General features: G+C 44.6%; 1 long non-coding RNA gene across 2 annotated transcripts in view; it reads right to left on the minus strand.

Annotated features, from left to right (window-relative positions):
- The window catches only part of LOC147349026 (uncharacterized), a 28,603-nt gene extending 21,380 nt beyond the window's left edge, over positions 1 to 7,223 (minus strand). The window contains exons 1-2 of one of the 2 annotated variants that reach the window (XR_015150301.1): positions 6,801 to 7,223; positions 2,606 to 2,815 (exon numbers count right to left, since the gene is read on the minus strand). This is a non-coding gene — a long non-coding RNA (uncharacterized LOC147349026). The remainder of the gene's footprint in view (positions 1 to 2,605; positions 2,816 to 6,800) is intronic. The other variant, XR_015150302.1, reaches the window with a different exon arrangement.
- Positions 7,224 to 19,106: the final 11,883 nt, after the last annotated feature.

The following is a 19,106-nucleotide window of genomic DNA, read 5'->3' on the forward strand; positions in this document are numbered from 1 at the left end:
AAGGAGGAACTTTCTGCAAAGGCAAGGCTGACAAAGACCTCAATTAAGTGGGAAGCGCAAATGCTTGGGAGGCAGAACATTTTCTACCTGTTTCTATTTTGAAGGTAGGACAGAAAAGATTTTCTTGATGAGCAGAATCAGGCACATAAGAGAAAGAGGAAGCAAGATTTCTGGGATAGACACAATGATCCCATGAATGAGAAAGCAATTTACAGACTGTGAAGTACTAAACAGTGGTTCAGTGCCAGTGACTATATATGCCAGATAGTGAATATCTGGCAAAGTTTCAAGGAATGACATAGTTCCTGTCCCGCAAAGCCCCCAGGGGTCTGACTTGCTGGGCTCAGTCCCTATGGTGATGACCATGATGATGGTAATATTCCTGGGCCCACATCTGTGCATCCATCTACAGTTTTCCAAACACCTCCACTTTCCCATTTCATTTTCACAACTACCTTACGGGCGGGCACCCCTTCAGAATGCATCACATGAGGTTTCCTGCAAGGCAGGGATCCAACTGGTCAGCCTCTCAACTTAGAGCACAATTTAATTCAAAAATCTTTCACTCTCCTGTATTCCTCTACTGTTCAACATGGATGGACCTAGAGATGATTATACTAAGTGAATTCAGACAAAGACAAATATCATATGTTATTGCATATATGCAGAATCTTAAAAAAAACGATACAAATGAACTTATTCACAAAATAGGAATAGACTCATAGACATAGAAAACACCTTTTTGGTTACCAAAGGGGAAAGAGGCTGGAGAGGAATAAATTAGAAATTAGGGATGAACAGGCACAATTACTGCATATAAAATAGATTGACAACAAGGACCTATGGTACAGCACAGGGAACTATATTCAATATCTGGTAATAACCTATAATGCAAAAGAATTTGAAAAAGAAAAGATGTGTATATATACATAACCGTATCACTTTGCTATATATCTAAAACACTGTAAATCAACTCTACTTTAATTTCAAAAGGTCCTTGTAATGCTCATTCTTCTCATTTGATTTGACTTGTTGAGTGAGCCCATAGACTTGTAGTCAGTTTATTGGAGGGATAATGAAGAAATATATGAAACGATGATACTGAATTTTAGACCTACAAAAGCTGCTCACTTTTGATAGAAAAGAGATGGAGGTCTAGAAGTTGAAGACCCACCTGAGTAGCAAAGCCAGAATTTGACCTTCTTCTTCAAAATACAGGGCACAGGACTCTGATCATCCACAAGGTATGGCCCAAAGAAGGGTTGATAACGTGGTCAATTTAAGGAAAAATGGTACAATGGAAAAGGGCAGTTCCTTCAACATTAAAAACCACATTTCTAAGGGAACTTTTTTATTCCTTTCTCTACGACCGCTTTCCTTTCTCTTCTTATTTACTACACAAACATAGCACAGAAGCCTGCATAAAAATCCTTGTCTGTAACCACCAGCATCTAGATTTCATTTTCCATATCTTTCCCACAAATCACAATCCATTTGCTTGCACAAATTACACCAAAAACTTCAATTTTCTCCCTTGTTTATTCCTCCCCATCTTCTAAAGTTGCATTACTTGTCGTTAATAACAATGGTTAAACCATTCAGTTGACTGTTTTATTATCAATTGCTATTTCTTGCAAATAAGCCTTCGGTTATTGTGTTATTTAAAAAGCATTTGGTAATGTGCTTCTGAAAAAACAACTCTACAAAATAGTTTATTAGTGTATTAATTATATGACTCTTGAACCCCCCAAACAAATGTAATGATCATATGAAACATGCCAGCTAAACGCAGTGTGTGTGTGTGATGTTTCCTCATTCTGTGTGCCAATAATATAAATAAGTTTGTTTTGGTAGGCAGGCATCTAAACTAGCAGATTCACTTCCAAATGGCCTTAATATTTATTATAATGCCAAAGTAATGTCAACATTATTTACAGATTATGAAAAATAATTTAAGGCTTGAGCAAACTTGCTGTTGGACTATAACAAGTTTCTTAATCACAGAAATATTTATTGTGATGCCGTCGGCACACACACTACTGTTTCCAATAATGAGCAAAGACGATTACGTTTTAACTGTTTTAAGCCTTGTCAAAATATTTTTCGAGAAGACTGGAAGCTTCTGAGGTACCGAGTCACACTATTGATTATATTGTGGAGTTGGGAGAACCTCACCTTTTGTATCCAAAATTTTACGGTAAATTGTTAGCTTTTCGGAAGAGCAAATAAATCATTATACTAAATATAGGCTGTCAGGTTAGCTCAGTACTTAGCACAACCTTAAAAATTAGGCGTCTTATCTGTGCTTTTTGTAGAACTGCTACTTTATTTAGCGACACGTTAAAATAAAGACTTTTTGATTGGCTCAGGAGGAAACAAAGGAAGGAAAGCCAAGAGATAAGAGGCATTAAAACATTAAAAAAAAAAATCACACAATGCTGTATGTTAAAAATGAGCTCTGCTGGAATATTTGGGTCTCTGGGGTCTTTTATGTCTTGGAGCAAGTATAGTCGAAGTGTTCCCTGAAAAGCACCTAGAATGGCCTGTAAAAGAAAATAGCTTATCTCCAAGGTGGTTCGAACGACACGTCTACCCAACAACCAACCTGCCAATGTCAGTGACATGTTAGACATTTTGATTCCAGGATGGCAGCTCTGACTCCATCAGGTCCACAGAGCAGCTTCACTCCTTCTTTCCTTTGACTTGATGATAATTATTTGCATGTGTGTTTGTTTCTGCTTTTTCAACCCTCCGGAGTCACATTCCTTCGCATATAGTTTTCATTTGGTTCTATTCTTCTTTAAAACAGTCCAACCTGTTCAATTTTAAAGATGTCTTAATTAGTCTAATCCTTATTGGGCTCTTTCCAAAGCTCCTGTTGGCAGACTCAGATTTCAATTAACATTCCACTTCCATACTGCAAATGCCCTTGCTTAGAATTTTTTTTTTTTAACGTGCTATTTTTTGGATGTCACCTCTCTTCAGCTTTATCCTATCCTGCCTCAGAAATCACACAGCTCCTAAAATGTTTCAAGGCACCAGGCACAGGGAAAAGTTCTGGCAATGACTTTTCACATTTTCAAGAAACAGTTGTGTTGACCAGCATGTTGTTACCGCAACTGGAAGCTTCAGGTGATGAGGGATGCATGTTCTTCTGGTCCTTCCAAACCAAGCATCAGATCTTTTCTTTTGTGGATGGCAGAGAGTTTTAACCAAGGACATGGTCATGCAATTCTGGCTTAATTTATTAAGCAGCTAGTGAACAGGTAGGAAATGCTTTAAAATATATTAGTACCTTCAGGCTTTATGTTTGTCCTGTGAGGTAAACATTATCTGTGCCCATGTTATGGATGAAAATGCCTAGAATTCAGAATGCTTAACTGACTCTCGCAAGTCAACAGAGCTAAGCCGATCAGGAGCATTTGAGATGAGATGGCCTTCCATTTGGCCATGCAGATGTGACTAACTGAACGAGCCTAATTTTGAAAAATTCAGAAGGAGAAGAGAAGTGCAGTGGTGCCGTGTTTATTCGCAACTGAAAGATGAGATATTGAACTTAAGCAGATGTTTTGGATAACTCTGCCTATTCAAGGTAATGCCAAGCTTACTTCCATGAAGTAAGCTTCATGGAAGTAAGTAAGTAAGTAAGCTTCATGGAAGGAAGTAAGTAAGTAAGCTTCATGGAAGGAAGTAAGTAAGTAAGTAAGTAAGCTTCATGGAAGTCAGTAAGTAACACTCTCTCTATTATTGACTCAGATGGCCTGAGTTTGAACCTCCATGACCTTGGACAAGTGCACCTAACTTCTCTAGACGTCAGTTAATTCATCGGTAATATGGGGATTGTAATAAAGCTTCTTTCACAGGGTTGCTCTGAAGATTCCACGAGATGATCCTAGCAGAGCTCTGCACACATGCCTGATGCCCAGGGAACACCATGGACCTTTGAACAAATGTTGGTTGTAGACAACTGTTTCTCGTGCTCACAACTAGAGACAATCTGGGCTGAATAATTCTTTCCCTGAAGGGCTTTCCTATACATTGGAGGATGTTTCGCCACATCCCTGGCCCACATCTGTACCCACTAGATGCCAGAAGCACTTCCTCCAGTCATGACAACAAGAAGGTCTCCAGGTGTTACCAGATGTCCCCCAGAAGACACGTGAACGCTGCCGTGGTGTGATGCCTCAGAGCTGCCCTGTCCAGTATGGCAGCCACGGGCTACCTATGGTGATGGAGCCCCTGAAATGTGGCTAATGTTCATGCTTTGACATACTGGGTTCAATAAAATGTATTATTAAAATGGGCTTCTCTGGTGGCTCAGTGGTAAAGAATCTGCCTGCCAATGCAGGAAACATGGGTTCAATTCCCAGTCTCGGAAGATCCCCTAGAGAAGCAAATGGCAACCCACTCCAATATTCTTCCCCGGAAATCCCCATGGACAGAGGAGTCTGGCATACTACAGTCCATGGGGTCACAAAGAGTCAGGCTTAGCAAATGAACAACATTATTAAAATAATTTCACCTTTTTTTAACATTGTTTTTTACTGCAGCCACTAGAAACCTAAAAAATACACATGTGGTTTCCATCAGACTTCTGTTGGACAGCAGCAGGCTAAAGGATTTTGTCTCACTTCTAGGAAGGTCACTCCAGACAGTTATTTCAAGTCTGGATCCTTATACTTGGCCATCAGCCACCTCCAGTTGTCTGTGAAGCTGTGAAGCTCAGTTGTGTGCAACTCTCTGCAAACCCATGGTCTGTAGCCCACCAGGCTCCTATGTCCATGGAATTCTCCAGGCAAGTGGAGTGGGTAGCCATTCCCTTCTCCAGGGGATCTTCCCAACCCAGGGATCAAACCCAGGTCTCCTGCATTGCAGGCAGACTCTTTACCTTCTGAGCCACCGGGGAAGACTCTCCAGTTGTCTAGCAGCTCACAAAACCCTTCATCTTTTCTCCATCCCACGTCAGTCAGTGGAGCCACCGTTCTCTTCCCCATTGACTAAAGCTCATACACCTAATGTCATTCTTAACCCCTCCCTTCTACCCATCCCCTTATCTCTGATCAAATCCCAGTATACCATTTCCCAGTCTGTTTCAGTGTTCTATATGTGAAAAAGAAGCCAGCAAAGCACTGTTTACAGAGAAAACTGGAGACAACCTAAAAGCCAATAGTGGGAACCAGTGAGTAAATTGTAGTCCATCTCCACGTTGCAATACCATGCAGCTATTAGAATCACAAGCAATAATATTTAATAGTTATAGGACAGAATATTTCACAGGAAATATATTTATGTTTCACACAGAGAAGGAGATAGATTAGGACAAAAAGCATGGTCTTATTTTTGCCACAGAAGTATACCTATTGATATTCTCATGGAGGTATGCATGAAAAAGATTATATTAATCGCAGTTTGTTGATGGCAGGTGAGAACACAGATGAATCGTAGTTCAGTCTTATAGTTTTGTTTTATTCACAAGTTTTCTAAGATGAACACATATTACTTCTGTAAGAAAAGAGATCTATAAGAAGAAAAGAAGAGGTAGACAGCAACAATAAAGTTGCTGTCTTTGTTACAAAGCATAATCCTATCTGACTAACTGTAGCAAAAGCACCGTAGTTGTGAAATGTCTTTGTAAATACAGGGGCTGATCACTGTCACCCAGATGTTGGCATCAGACAGTCTACAACAATGCCGTCACCCAGGGGGCATCTGGGAACGCCTGGAGGCATTTTGATCATCACAACTGGAGAAGACGCTACCAGCATCTAGCAAGTCAAAGCCAGGGACGTGGCAAAACATCCTGCCATTCACAGGACAGCCCAGTGAGCAAAGAACAATCTAACCTCAAAGGTCAATAATGGAGCTCAGTTTGATCAATATCACTGTCAAGAGACAGGGTCTACAGCTAACATTTATTCAAGGGGCCATGTTTATGTGACCAGAGAAGTAGTTACCCATGAGTTACAAGTCCAGATCAAACCCTCTAACTGTCCCGGGCTGCATCAGCCTGACACCAAACATTCCAATTAGAACAGAAATTTAATTAGTTATCCAATTACTAAGACACACAAGGTTAAGACGATTTGCTGGAAGTAGCCTGGTCACCCACCGGCGCAACAGTGAAAGGGAAATAAACAGAAATTCCCTTCTCACGCTATGAGGCAACGCCTGGGCCTGCTGCGAGGCTGGGAGGGCAGAGCCATCTGCTGAGACCGGTCCTGCTGGACCTGTTTTGTCGACAGTCTACAGTTTTGAACACGGTTTGTCTGGCACCCTTCACAAGCACTACATTAACTTGAGTTCATTTGAAATTCATCATTTCCAAAGAGATACAAGACACTGGAGGTTTCGTTTCCAGGATTTTAAATGTCAGGCATCCAAAATGTGCTGTGGAGACACAGCATCTGGAAGACGCTGTTTTTGAAATTTATCTACAAACAGGAGCAGCTCCCCAGGCTAGGCTTTTTCAGGAAAACAAAAAACAAGCAACCCTCGGAACACACACGGCCAGAACCTTGATGGGCCTCCCTCTGCGAAAAACAAAAGAGCTCAAGTTTAAAAGGAAGCCTCATGCTTCTGTGGTGGCTCAGGTGGTAAAGAATCCACCTGCAGTGCAGGAGACACGGGTTCGATCCCTGGGTTGGGAAGGTCCCCTGGAGAAGGGCATGGCTACCCACTCCAGTATTCTTGCCTGGAGAATTCGATGGACAGAGGAGCCCTGGAAGGCTACAGTCCATAGGGGTTGCAGAGAGTCAGACGCAACTGGGAGACTCACACACACACACTGCTTGAGGACTGACCTCTCGAAACCGCAAGAGCAACCAGCACGCAGCAGAAGTCCTCACCAAAAGATGACTTTTCCTTCCACGCTCAAGAAGAAATTACATGAGTCTTCAGCCACACTGGCCTCCGTGCTATCCCTCCACTGCACCATACACTCCTAACTCAGAGCCTATTCACTGGCTTTTCCTTCTAGAATGTTCCTCCCCTGGATAACCACTTGGCTCCCTTCCACGGTCCTTTATACCCTTGCTCCCTTTTCAATAAGACCTGCCCTGACCGCACTCTTTAATATCACATTCTGTCCCTCCCAGACTCCTCCTTACCCTGCTCTGATGTTTTGTAGCATATACTTAACTCCATATTGATTATGTTTGCCTTTTATTCTTTTCCTCCTTGATGAAGGTAAGTTCTAGGAAGGCAGGGCTTCTTGTATTTACTGGCATCCCAAATGCCTTCAGTGGTGCCAATGAATTTATTGGTCATCTCTGTGCTCAGGGTGAAACAGCACAGCTGAAACTGATTTTGCTTCCTTAAAACGGCATTATTGATTAATTAAACCAGAGACAGTACTGCGCATGTGTAAATTGGGAATCCAGGTCTCCAGGATGACCTCAGAACCAAGAATCTTCAGTCTAAGGAGCTCAAAGAATAGAAGTGTTGTCACAGAAGCTCTCCAGAAAGTGAGGAGTACTTCAGTAAGGAAAATCTGGCTTCCAGCAGCTGATTATCATTTACAGACTGATTCTGAGATGAGCCAATCAGCTTATTCTCCTAACCACTTAAATTTGGCTTAGATTCCAGGATCAAAGAGACAGATTTGAGCTCTGCCTACTGTCGCTTTGCCAGTTGACCTCACAATAAAGCTCTTTTTTTTTTTTTTTTTCTCTCTGAGGCTGGTGCCATCGTATTGGCTTCTGTGGGCATCAAGCAGTGAGTCCTTGTTGGGTAATGGATGAGAAGCTCAAAGCTGGAGGAAGAAGACAACATTAGCTCCCGCTGTCATGTTCAAGAAAATTGCAAGCCAAATGAAAAGAGGAAAGTGTCCTGTGTAGTTATATCGGCTCAGGATGGTTTCTGTTGCTTGCAACCAAAAGGCGTCTAACTGATAAGAGCCACCTGTCTGTGCTGCTTCTCATGGAATGCTGCGGAAATGAGAATTTGGGGAGGCGGGAACATAAACGCAGAGCTTCCCCAACGGTTCAGTGGTAAAGAATATGCCTGCCCGTGCAGGAGCTGCAGGAGACCCAGGTTCGATGCCTGGGTCGGAAATATCTCCTGGAGGAGGGCATGGCAACCCACTCCAGTAATCTTACCTGGAGAATCCCATGGACAGAGGAGCCTGGTGGGCTACAGTCCATAGGGTCACAAGGAGTCAGACATGACTGAAGCGACTGAGCATTCATGCATGAACATAAACACAAGCCAAGTCTTCGTGTCTGAGCTGTGGATTCTCAAGCCCCAAAGCAGCCTGGGGAAGCACACGTCTCTTGTTGAACACTTGAAACTTCTTCTCCACTTCATCAGCGAATATTGTTTGCCTCATGATCTACTCCTCTGAACCTACTCCAGGACACCCCTGCAGAAATCTAGAACCCAGAATGGAAACGCAGAATTCCAGGTGAAGATGGGTCATCAGCAACCTGGGGCTCCCAGTAATGCTGCCATGTTGGCAGCCTCAGTCATGGCTCGGTCTACCAGCCCCAAGAAGATCTGCCTGGGGCCACTGGAAGGATTCCTTAAAAAGAGAAGACAGGTGAGACCATTTTCTTTAAGGAAAATAGCAAAGTACAGGAATGAGCTCAGAGTCAGGGTTGATATTAAGCATCAGAGTTCTACCTTCAAGGCTGGGACAGCAGCAGCAAGAGAACAAATATCAGGAGAATTCAGACCACAGGCTTGAAGCTGGAGCTGCCCCCAGAGCATCTGTGAGGTCTTAGGCAAGTGGTTTCAGCTTTCTGAGCCCCAATCTCCTCCCTCGTGACATGGGACTAATAACCCCCATGACCTCATAGATTGTGTAGGGTTTAAATAAGATAATACATGCAGAGCTAGGAGCTCAGAGTAAGCACTGCCTCTGATCAACTGCTACTATTATTACCACAGCAGGAGGTCCACAGTAGGAAGCCTCAGAGATAAAAATGCAGTTTTAGAAAAAACTCATCAGACAAGTATAAAAGAAGAATGGAGGAAGAGAAGTCACATGAGAAGCTTCTGGAGCAATTAAGGTGCAACTTAATGAGGATGGCCATGGATGGGAAAAGGGGGGCCAAAACGACAGGAATGGGTGACGGTTTAGGTGCTGAAGATGAGGGAAAGGGCAGAAGTTAAGAAACGGCAAATCCCAGAGTCCTTCCCTCTGTCCTGTTCCAAAAGCATATTAGCCTATTATGTCATCATCACTATAGTCCAGCCCCTTTAAAAGGTGAGCTGGGTGAAAGAAGGAAGCTATCTTGTCATGGTCAGATCCGTCAATGCACCAAATAGTACCTGGCAGCTAGCAGATGCTCAATAAATGTTGTTGAGTAGATTTATGAATGGTCTGTGTGTGTTCGTGGATATAGATATAAAGATTATATATTTATATATATACATGTATGTATGTGTATGTAATAGCTGTATAAATATGCATGTACCCATATATTATATATAGTTAACATTTACTTCTAAATATGAAAATATATATATTTAACTTTCAAAAGGATTTGAAGCTGTTTGTAAGAAAAGTAAACACATGAACTAGGACAAAAGTTAAGAGACGATAAAGATTCTGCCTTTAAGAAAAACTACTATGCCAGGAAGCTCCTTTCATAAATGACAACATGTAACTGTGAGCTCCCTACCGGCCAAGGTGATAAAGGAAAGCCACCATACTACTTATGCCCATGGACTCACCAATAAGCCTACAAGTTAACTGGAAGAACAGACATGACCTTGAAAATATCTCAGGATGCATTTAACTCAACTCTTCACAACAGTAAGCAAAGTCATCCACAACTGTTTCCAAAAAATATAAAAATGTTCTGTAGCTGGATTTTTTTTAATATCAAAATCATTTTTAAAACTCGAGGGTATAACATGAAATGAAAGCTCAGCATAGGCACTCTTCCCCCCCAATCACACTATTTTGAAATATCATGAAGTGGATGCATTTCTTTTTCCTGCCACTGACTGTGACCTGGAGCTTCTGGGTCATAGGTCATGATCCCCACAATGACGGCCAGCTGATAACATGCTGTAGGAAAATGCTTCTGAAGAACATCTCCCACCCTCCGTCTTCCATTTGCCTAGAGTCAATTTTTAATTCCTAGAGCTTGCAGCACGTCCTATTGGACAGGCAACTGAGCAGATACCACTGTGCCCATGTGTGCAGGTTATGTCAGGAGTTGAGGGAAGCAGTGGATAAGATGTGCCACTGACCTTCCATCACTCTGTGGGTTCTTCTGTTGCCTCAGTCAGTCAGTCAATAAACCTCTAATCTCTGGGGAGATGGAACTGCCGACTGGGTGCTGAGCACTCTGGGGGACCTTTGTGCCTCAGCTTGCTGACAGTCAGACCAGGACAGACAGAAGCTCTGGGAAGAGGGGTTACCACAGATGCTATGAATGCACATCAGGTTGGTTCCCACCTTCAAGCTCACCCACCAACAGAGGCAACATCTCCTTGGAGGGTGGAACACCACAGTGCATGGCGTAATTAAAAGAAACAACAAAAAAAGACTCGCCCCCCACGCTTGAAAATCAGAAACTCAGACAGCGTAAATAATGATAAGGAGTGTCTTTCAGGCACCAATGACAAGTGGGGATGTTATGCTCCTGACAAGGGAGACACACAATGGCAAGCTCTTGGATGAATAGGGACCATGTCTGTCTCACTTGCGTGGCACACCACAGGCTGCCAAGTACCTGTGGGTGCTTAATAAATGCCTTTGACGGATGATGAATGCCGTCATTATTACATCTGCCATTATATTTTTAGTGAATGAACCTTCCTTATCAATCTTTATAACCACGATCTCCACGGTATTAATTCAGCCGTCTCCCATACCAAGTGCTTTTCTAAATTCCAGTCCTCAAACCTTGTCAAAAAACAATGCGTTTGATTTTTGCCATGTCGCATGCCAGTCTAAAAGAAAATTTAACTTATAGGCTATCTTCTCAAATAGTTCCAGCATAATGTGACTCAGAAAGAATAGAAAAGACTTCTTTTCCAGTTTCTGATCTATAGTAATACTTGAATTTTTCACACGACATTGAAGACTCCTTTCAAAATGCTCTTTGAGATTAGCAATATGTGATTTTTGAAAACAAAAAGCCATTGTTTCTTGAAGTACTTCCTTCAAAAGTAAATACTTCGGAAATTGCTTGTGAACGACAATCATTTCCAATCTATTATTTTTTTAATGTTCACGACTTAAATCAGGGTGGGTACAAAATTGAAAAACACACAGATGTCTTTTTGTAAACCCCAAAAAGTGACCCCTCCTGTTCCACTGGTCATTTTGAACTGGAGTTACCTCCTTAGGCTTCAGACTCAAGCTGAGGACCATTCACTGCTCCAATAATCTCTTCCTCTTCTGAAACTATAAAGTCTATCATTTCTAACACTTGTTTGACAAAATGCACGAAAACGTGTCACTCCCTGTGTGTATTCCTCCCTCTTCGCTGCCTCTTCCTCGCTTCCTCCCTTCTTTCTTTCCCCAGAGAGGCTACAGAGTGTGTAAGCAGACCTCAGGCTCAAAGTCCAGCGATGTGGATGGGACTCTGACAGTCCTGCTGGCAAAGCACAGGGTCACAGAGGGAAACAGACCATCAGCGACAAAGTAGCATGCCACACGGGGAGGGCCATGGAAGCAGGCTGAGCAGAGTGCCGGGGAACTCAGAGTCGGGAGTCAGGAGTTGGTGGGGGAACTTGGGGATGAGAGGCATGGAAGACAGCTGGAGGATACTATGACTGTTTCACAGGCGGAGGTGCGGGGGGAAGGGGTGGACATCCTAGGCAGAGGGGAGAGCCTGGTTAGAGGTGTGGAGACAAACCAGTACACTTGGGAAGAGCAAGCAGCCCAGCTGACTCCAGTAAGCTGGGCCAATGTGGGGTTCAGTCAGATGACGAAGTGATAATATCCCAGGCTAAGTGTCTGGACGTTGTGTGTATATGTTCGTGCTCAGTCACTCAATCATGTCAGACTCTTTGAGACCCTGTGGACTACAGCCATCCAGGCTCCTAGGTCCATGGGATTTTCCAGGAGACAATATTGCAGTGGGTTGCCATGCCCTCCTCCAGGGCATCTTCCGGACCCAGGGATGGAAGCCGCATCTCCTGCATCTTCTGCGTTGGCAGGTGCGTTCTTTACCGCTGTGGTCTGGATGTTACTTGCTCCAAACTCATGCACTGCGTGGCTCATAGCAGGTGGTCACTGTTCAAGACACTGGAGAGCCATCAAATTATTTAAACCACACCATGGCACAACTGGGGCAGATTCAAGCCTTATGGGGCCTGAAGTTTAAACAGTTTGGGTGAGGGGTGCTTTAAGAAAATGAAACTAAAACCATGCCACCCTGGAAACACGTGAGAGGGGTCAAGGCAGGTGCGTGGCTCTGTCTTAAATTTCTTCAGCTTCCTCAGCTTCTGGGTGTATGATTAATTCTGCCTGGTAAGAAGAAAATCCAGGCAAGAATGAGGAGGATGAATTAGAAAGGCAACCAGATCGCTGCCTCGCAGCATATAGTTATTTCTCTCCTGTGCCATCCTGTGGGCATTGAGCTTGTTTATCACCCTGAGTCGATGGTAAATTATATAGAAGCGTTGATGCCTCATTTTCATCCACTGCAGAATTGAGCACAATGTCTCATGCAGAGTATGTGCTACAATAAGGCTGAGTAATTGATGAAGCATGATAAGTGGAAGTTTGGTATTAATATCTTCATCAACAAACTCTGCCTCTCTCGTTTTTTGTTTTTTTTTTCTGTAAGAGTAACTGAGCACATATTATGAACCAAGTATTGGGAATACAGCGTCCACTATGTATCAAAGAAATGAGAATAAATATTGCTATGAATACAAAGGCATCTCTCACAGCCCCCGAGAAGCTCACAGCCTATAAGAAGACAATGCCTTAATGATACTGAATATTTACTGAGTGCCTGCTACAAGGTAATGTGGTTTGAATAACATATCTCATTTAATCCTATCAATCCAAGAGTCGAGCAACAGTATTACTCTCATAATACACATGAGGTCACACGGTAAGGGACTGTGCAGAATGTCAAAATGTGAACCCAGGAAATTTGCTTTCATGGTCCCCATTTATAACCATACAGCACAAGACAATTAGAATTGAACAGAAACGTAAAAATAAGGTAGCCGCAGAGGGCGATACATGCTCTCATAGAGAGGGACATAGAGAGGGACACGGGGTGCACAGCAAGACATGGCCAACTCATGGAGGTCAGGAAAGGATGCAAAGAGGAAGGCTTGAGTCACGTCTTAAAGAATCACCAGTACATATAAAACAGATAAGCAGTAAGAACCTGCTACGTAGCACAGGGAACTACATTCAGTATTCTGTAATAACCTACAAGGGGAAAGAATCTGAAAAAGAATATTTAGGGATTTCCCTGGGAGTCCCATGGATAAGACCGCCTTCCAATGCAGGGGGTGCAGTTTCGATCCCTGGTCAGGAAGCTAAGAACCCACTGCCTTGTGGCCAAAAAAAAAAAAAAAAAAAAAAACAGAACATAAAACAGAAGCAATTTCAACAAAGACTTTAAAAATAATCCACATCAAAAAAAATGTAATAATATATATATAACCAAATTCCTTTGCTATATACCTGAAATTAACATAACATGGTAAATCAACTATATTTCAATTTAAAAAATTATATATGTGCAATCAGAGGGAGTTCACCAAGCAGATGAAGAGAAGGCAAAAGCATTGTAGACAGAGGGAACAGCAGGTGCAAAAGCTCTAAACACCATGACCTGTAGTTTCAAGCTATGACCAAGCCATCTAGATAGGCCCTCACGTGTACCTGTGACGGAGAATAGGCACAGGACCTATTCATAGCGAATCCTCAAGGCTGTGATTCACAGCTCCAACAGGTAACCGTGGCAATGAGAAAGTGAACAGGGTAAATGATTCCTTTGAGTGTAATTCTTTAGCAGCCCAAATGAGGCTAACAAAAGAGAAATTAAACACAATGCTGGGTCAAGGCACTTTGACCCATGTGTCAATTTAGAATTTCAAATAAAATTAGAAGATCCTCTAATAATTATATAGGATGGCAAATAAGGTCTGGGGCAAGCACATGTGGCCAAAAGTGACTAATCGTGTTTTGCTAAAAAGCATTTAGGGCTGACCCTTCTCAGGATAATATTGCAGGGGAAGTCAGACAGGAGGAAAGGTTACCAGTGGTTAATGTGAAAGAGTAATCCATCCGCCACATGCCCCCACCCACTCCTCCATATTCATAGGAAACTTCCGGCCATCCATATTCATTACCGTCCGCAGAGTCTTAAAGTAGTCAATGCAAGCTTGGAAGATTTCAGTTCTAATAAAAGTGCTTCCAGGGACGAATGTTGTTGGCGTCAGCCAGCAACTTCAAAATTAAACTCATAAAGGGAAATAGCAAGTGGGTGGGACTGGGACATGCTGGGACAAGTCCGATTTTCCTTAAAACTTCAAGATGTGCCTCCCTGGATTGGGTGCTGTCTGGGTGCCAATTACTGTCCCCCAGGAGGTTCCAAGCGGGGTTCTGGGCTCCAATGGCCTGGGTGGAAACACAGCTCTACTGATTCCCTGGGGTGGGAGGAGGGGCAGACAAACTACACCCCAGTTCTCTGCCTCATCACTGTTCTGTAATAGGGAAGAACAAATCTGACTCCATAGTAGATCTGTTTCTTTTACACAGTAGATCTGCTTCTTTTACTCAGACTTCCTTCAAAGGAGATTCTGCAAAGAACAGAACCGTTAAACTCTTGCAAAAACAGTTATTGTGTTGTGTTAGTTGCTCAATCAGTCCGATTCTTTGCAATCCCACGGACAGTAGCCCACCAGGCTCCTCTATCCATGGAATTCTCCAGGCAAGAATGCTGGAGTGGGTTGTCATTCCCTTCTCCAGGGTGTATTCCCAATCCAGGAATCAAACCTGGGTCTCCCGAATTGCAGGCAGATTCTTTACCATCTGAGCCACCATGCAAGCAAGAACAGTTGTTCAGTTGCTCAGTTGTGTCTGACTCTTTGCAACCCCATGGACTGTAACACACGAGGCCTCCTTGTCCTTCACCATCTCCAGAGCTTGCTCAAACTCATGTCCATTGAGTCAGTGATGCCATCCAACAATTGCATCCTCTGTCATCCCCTTCTCCTCCTGCCTTCAGTCTTTCTCAGCATCTGGATCTTTTCTAATGAGTCAGCTCTTCACATCAGGCGGCCAAAGTATTGGAGCTTCAGCTTCAGCTTCAGCATCAGTCCTTCCAGTGAATATTCAGGACTGATTTCCTTTAGGATGGACTGGTTGGATCTCCTTGCAGCCCAAGGGACTCTCAAGAGTCTTCTCCAGCACCACAGTTCAAAAGCACCAATTCTTCAGCACTCAGCCTTCTTTATGGTCCAACTCTCACAACCATACATGACTACTGGAAAAACCATAACTTGGACTATACCAACCTTTGTCAGCAAAGTACTATCTCTGCTTTTTACTATGCTGTCTAGGCTTGTCATAGGTTTCCTTCCAAGGAACAAGTGTCTTTTGATTTCATGGCTGCAGTCACAGTTAACTGCAAATATCCCCTCTGCCAGGCACCAGTGGGTTTCAGCTTTTCCTTTTTCACGGACTTAGGCTGATCAGTGAGACCCCTTCAGCTTCCCATATCTACTGTGCGCAGACGAGCCTAATTGGGTGGCTCAACAGTAAAGAATCTGCCTGCAATGCAAAAGACCCAGGTTCGACCCCTGGGTCAGGAAGATCCCCAAGAGGAAATGGTAACCCACTTCAATATTCTTGTCTGGAAAATTCCACAGACAGAGGTGCCTGGCAGGCTACAGTCCATGGGTTCATAGAGTCATACAGGACTGAGTGACTAAACACCACCACCACCACCTTCCTAAAAGTATCCTTATCCCTATCACCTAAAATCAGGTGATTTAAAATAAGTGCTTACAAATTTTCAAAATGCTTACAAATACATAACCATCTCCCATCCTCACAAAGACCCCCCCTTAGCCAAGGCAAGTACATATTATTATTTATCAATTTCATAGAAAAAGAAATAGACAAAAAAAAGTAAGGACTTGGCCTAAAAAGTCACACTGTAGTAGAAGAATATCAACTCAGGATTTTTGACTAGGGAGAAGGTGAGTTTCTACCTACCACATATCTCTCCCCACTTCCCCTTCCCCCTCTCCCTCCTCCCCTCCCCCCCTCTCCCCTCCTCACCCACCCCTGCAGGAAGTTGGGGAGGTTCTTTGGAGCCATTAGTGGGGCACTAGTCCAGGTTGAATCAGGGTAGGAACTTTAAAGCTCTTCCCCCCTGTATTACGTAAGGATCTCAAGGGCCCACTGTCTGCTCGGCTATGATGCCTGGTCTTATGGACAAGTAGGAGGTACTGCCCACAAGCGGGAAGTGCTCATTTCTGAATCAGAGGAAACCACCAGGGGCTGTATATTACCACCCTGCTTATTTAACTTCTATGCAGAGTACATCATGAGAAACGCTGGGCTGGAAGATGCACAAGCTGGAATCAAGATTGCTGGGAGATATGCAGATGACACCACCCTTATGGCAGAAAGTGAAGAGGAACTAAAAAGCCTCTTGATGAAAGTGAAAGAGGAGAGTGAAAAAGTTGGCTTGAAGCTCAACATTCAGAAAACTAAGATCATGGCATCTGGTCCCATCACTTCATGGGAAATAGATGGGGAAACAGTACAAACAGTGTCAGACTTTATTTTTGGGGGCTCCAAAATGACTGCAGATGGTGATTACAGCCATGAAATTAAAAGACGCTTGCCCCTTGGAAGAAAAGTTATGACCAACCTAGATAGCATATTCAAAAGCAGAGACATTACTTGGCCAACAAAGGTCCGTGTAGTCAAGGCTATGGTTTTTCCTGTGATCATGTATGGATGCAAGAGTTGGACTGTGAAGAAGGCTGAGTGCCAAAGAATTAATGCTTTTGAACTATGGTGTTGGAGAAGACTCTTGAGAGTCCCTGGGACTGCAAGGAGATCCAACCAGTCCATTCTAAAGGAGATAAGCCGTGGGTGTTCTTTGGAAGGAATGATGCTAAAGCTGAAACTCCAGTACTTTGGCCATCTCATGCGAAGAGTTGACTCATTGGAAAAGACCCTGACGCTGGGAGGGATAGGGGGCGGGAGGAAAAGGGGACGAGGAAGGATAAGATGGCTGGATGGCAACACCGACTTGATGGACATGAGTTTGAGTGAACTCTGGGAGATGGTGGTGGACAGGGAGGCCTGGCATGCTGCAATTCATGGGGTCGCAAAGAGTCGGATATGACTGAGCAACTGAACTGAACTGAACTGAACTGAACCAGGGACTCTAGGACTCAATACAAGGAGGGGGACTCTGTGGTCAAGCAGGGTTGAGGGGCTAGAAATACATGTACCTTAAAGAGAAGGCAAACAAAGACATAGCTAAGCACGGTGGAGGAATGTGCTAGATGCCCCAGACTTCTTTCAAACTGCTGTTGAACAAGGCGAGGTAGGTCCCGAACAAAAACTGGCTCCATCTCACCCAAACTCCCCAGATTTAGACTGACAAGAAATCTGAGTTCACTTGACCCTGAAATGAAACTCACCCCGGAGCAGTGGGCGGGAAGGTAGGCAGCTGAGACACCAGTTGCCCGGAGATCCGCAGAGGCATTGGCTGTGGCAGGTACTGAGTTGGAGACCCGGCTCGCTGCCTGTCTCCCCGCGGCCGCTCGCTTCCCCGGGACGCTTCAGCCGCGTCCCCAACGTGTCCTCAACCGCAATCGCTCGCTGCGCCCCGCCTGAGATTCGCGGGAGATTAGAGGCGCTCCAGGCGGAAGGGTAGATTCGGAGAAGAAACGTGAGAAGAGTGAAAATATGTATCAAATCCAGTTAAACACACGAGAGACTGAAAACACCGTGCCCAGAAGCCAAACATCGAACTCCCATTTGGACCCCGCTGCACCCCCACCAGGCACGCGGGCCTGAGGTTCTGGGAAGCACCTTGGGGCCTCAGGTGGCAAGGACCCCAAGGGATATCTGCGCCCACCCCTGGCAATTCCGCAGCTGGAGACAAGAATTGTCAAGGCGCGGAGAACCGATCTTGTCAAATTAGCCCGCACTTTAGAAAGAGAAAAAGAAAAAAGTCACAGTCGACAAGTTATACAGGCTGGGTGGATTTCGGAACTTGGGCCCTCGCGGCTCCCTACCCCCACCGCGCCCCACCCCCGCCCCGGGCAGACTGCCCGAGGGCATCGCGAGGGGAGCGGACTCTCGCGCTGGTCCCACGCTGCCCCTCGCTGTCACCCAACGCAGGGCGCCCTGGCACACGTTCGAGTTTGCAAACCGGCTCGGGGTGAGAAGACTTCTCTGAGCGGGGGGGTCTCTGCTCCGGCTGCCTCCCAGGCGGACATTCATCAAGGAACCCCGAAACCTGGAGAGCCTGGGCGGATGCCATTACGCTAGGGGAGGGCGCACCACCCCTGCGCGGGCCAGGCGATCCCGACACCGCAGGACTAATCTTGGCGGCCTGGCCTCACTTAGTCTTTTTTTTTTTTTTTAAATGATTGTTGTTCAGTTCTTCACCGGCCGCCACGAAGTGAAAATTCGGAGCCGAGCTGGGCTCTGGTCGCCGCATGAGCCTTTCCGCCTCCTCCCCAGGAGACCAGGAAACTCTTTCCTCCTCCAGACCCTTCAGCTTTCGCCGGGTCTTCCTTTCCCCCCTTGACTTCAGGATTGCAAAGGCAGAGGCTTTCCTCAGGGTGAACCACAGGTGGCTGGGGGCACTGGCTTCTACAGCAGATTGCCACCATCCCCTTCAGGAGTCCCTACCTTCCCTCCAGCGCGGGGCGGTAGCCTGTCCTTTCTTTGACGAGAGTGCCCCACTGCCGGGTGCTTCCTGCTGGTTTGGGCCTTGCTGACCTGGCAGCGGCTTCGAACTGTCCCTGAGCACTTTGTCTAGAAGGGATGCAAGACGAATTACTGAAGTGACATAAAAATTCCGCTTTGATGTACAAATAGATTCATTAAACTGTAAGAGCTTGATTTTTTCCCCCTCCAGGGGCTTGGGTTATTTTTTGTTTTGTTTTGTTTTTTAATGAGAGAATGCCAAACA

Source organism: Bos grunniens, chromosome 21 (assembly GCF_055505025.1).
Source record: "Bos grunniens cultivar Pamir isolate PY7600 chromosome 21, Bosgru_T2T1.0, whole genome shotgun sequence".
Lineage (NCBI taxonomy): Eukaryota > Metazoa > Chordata > Mammalia > Artiodactyla > Bovidae > Bos > Bos grunniens.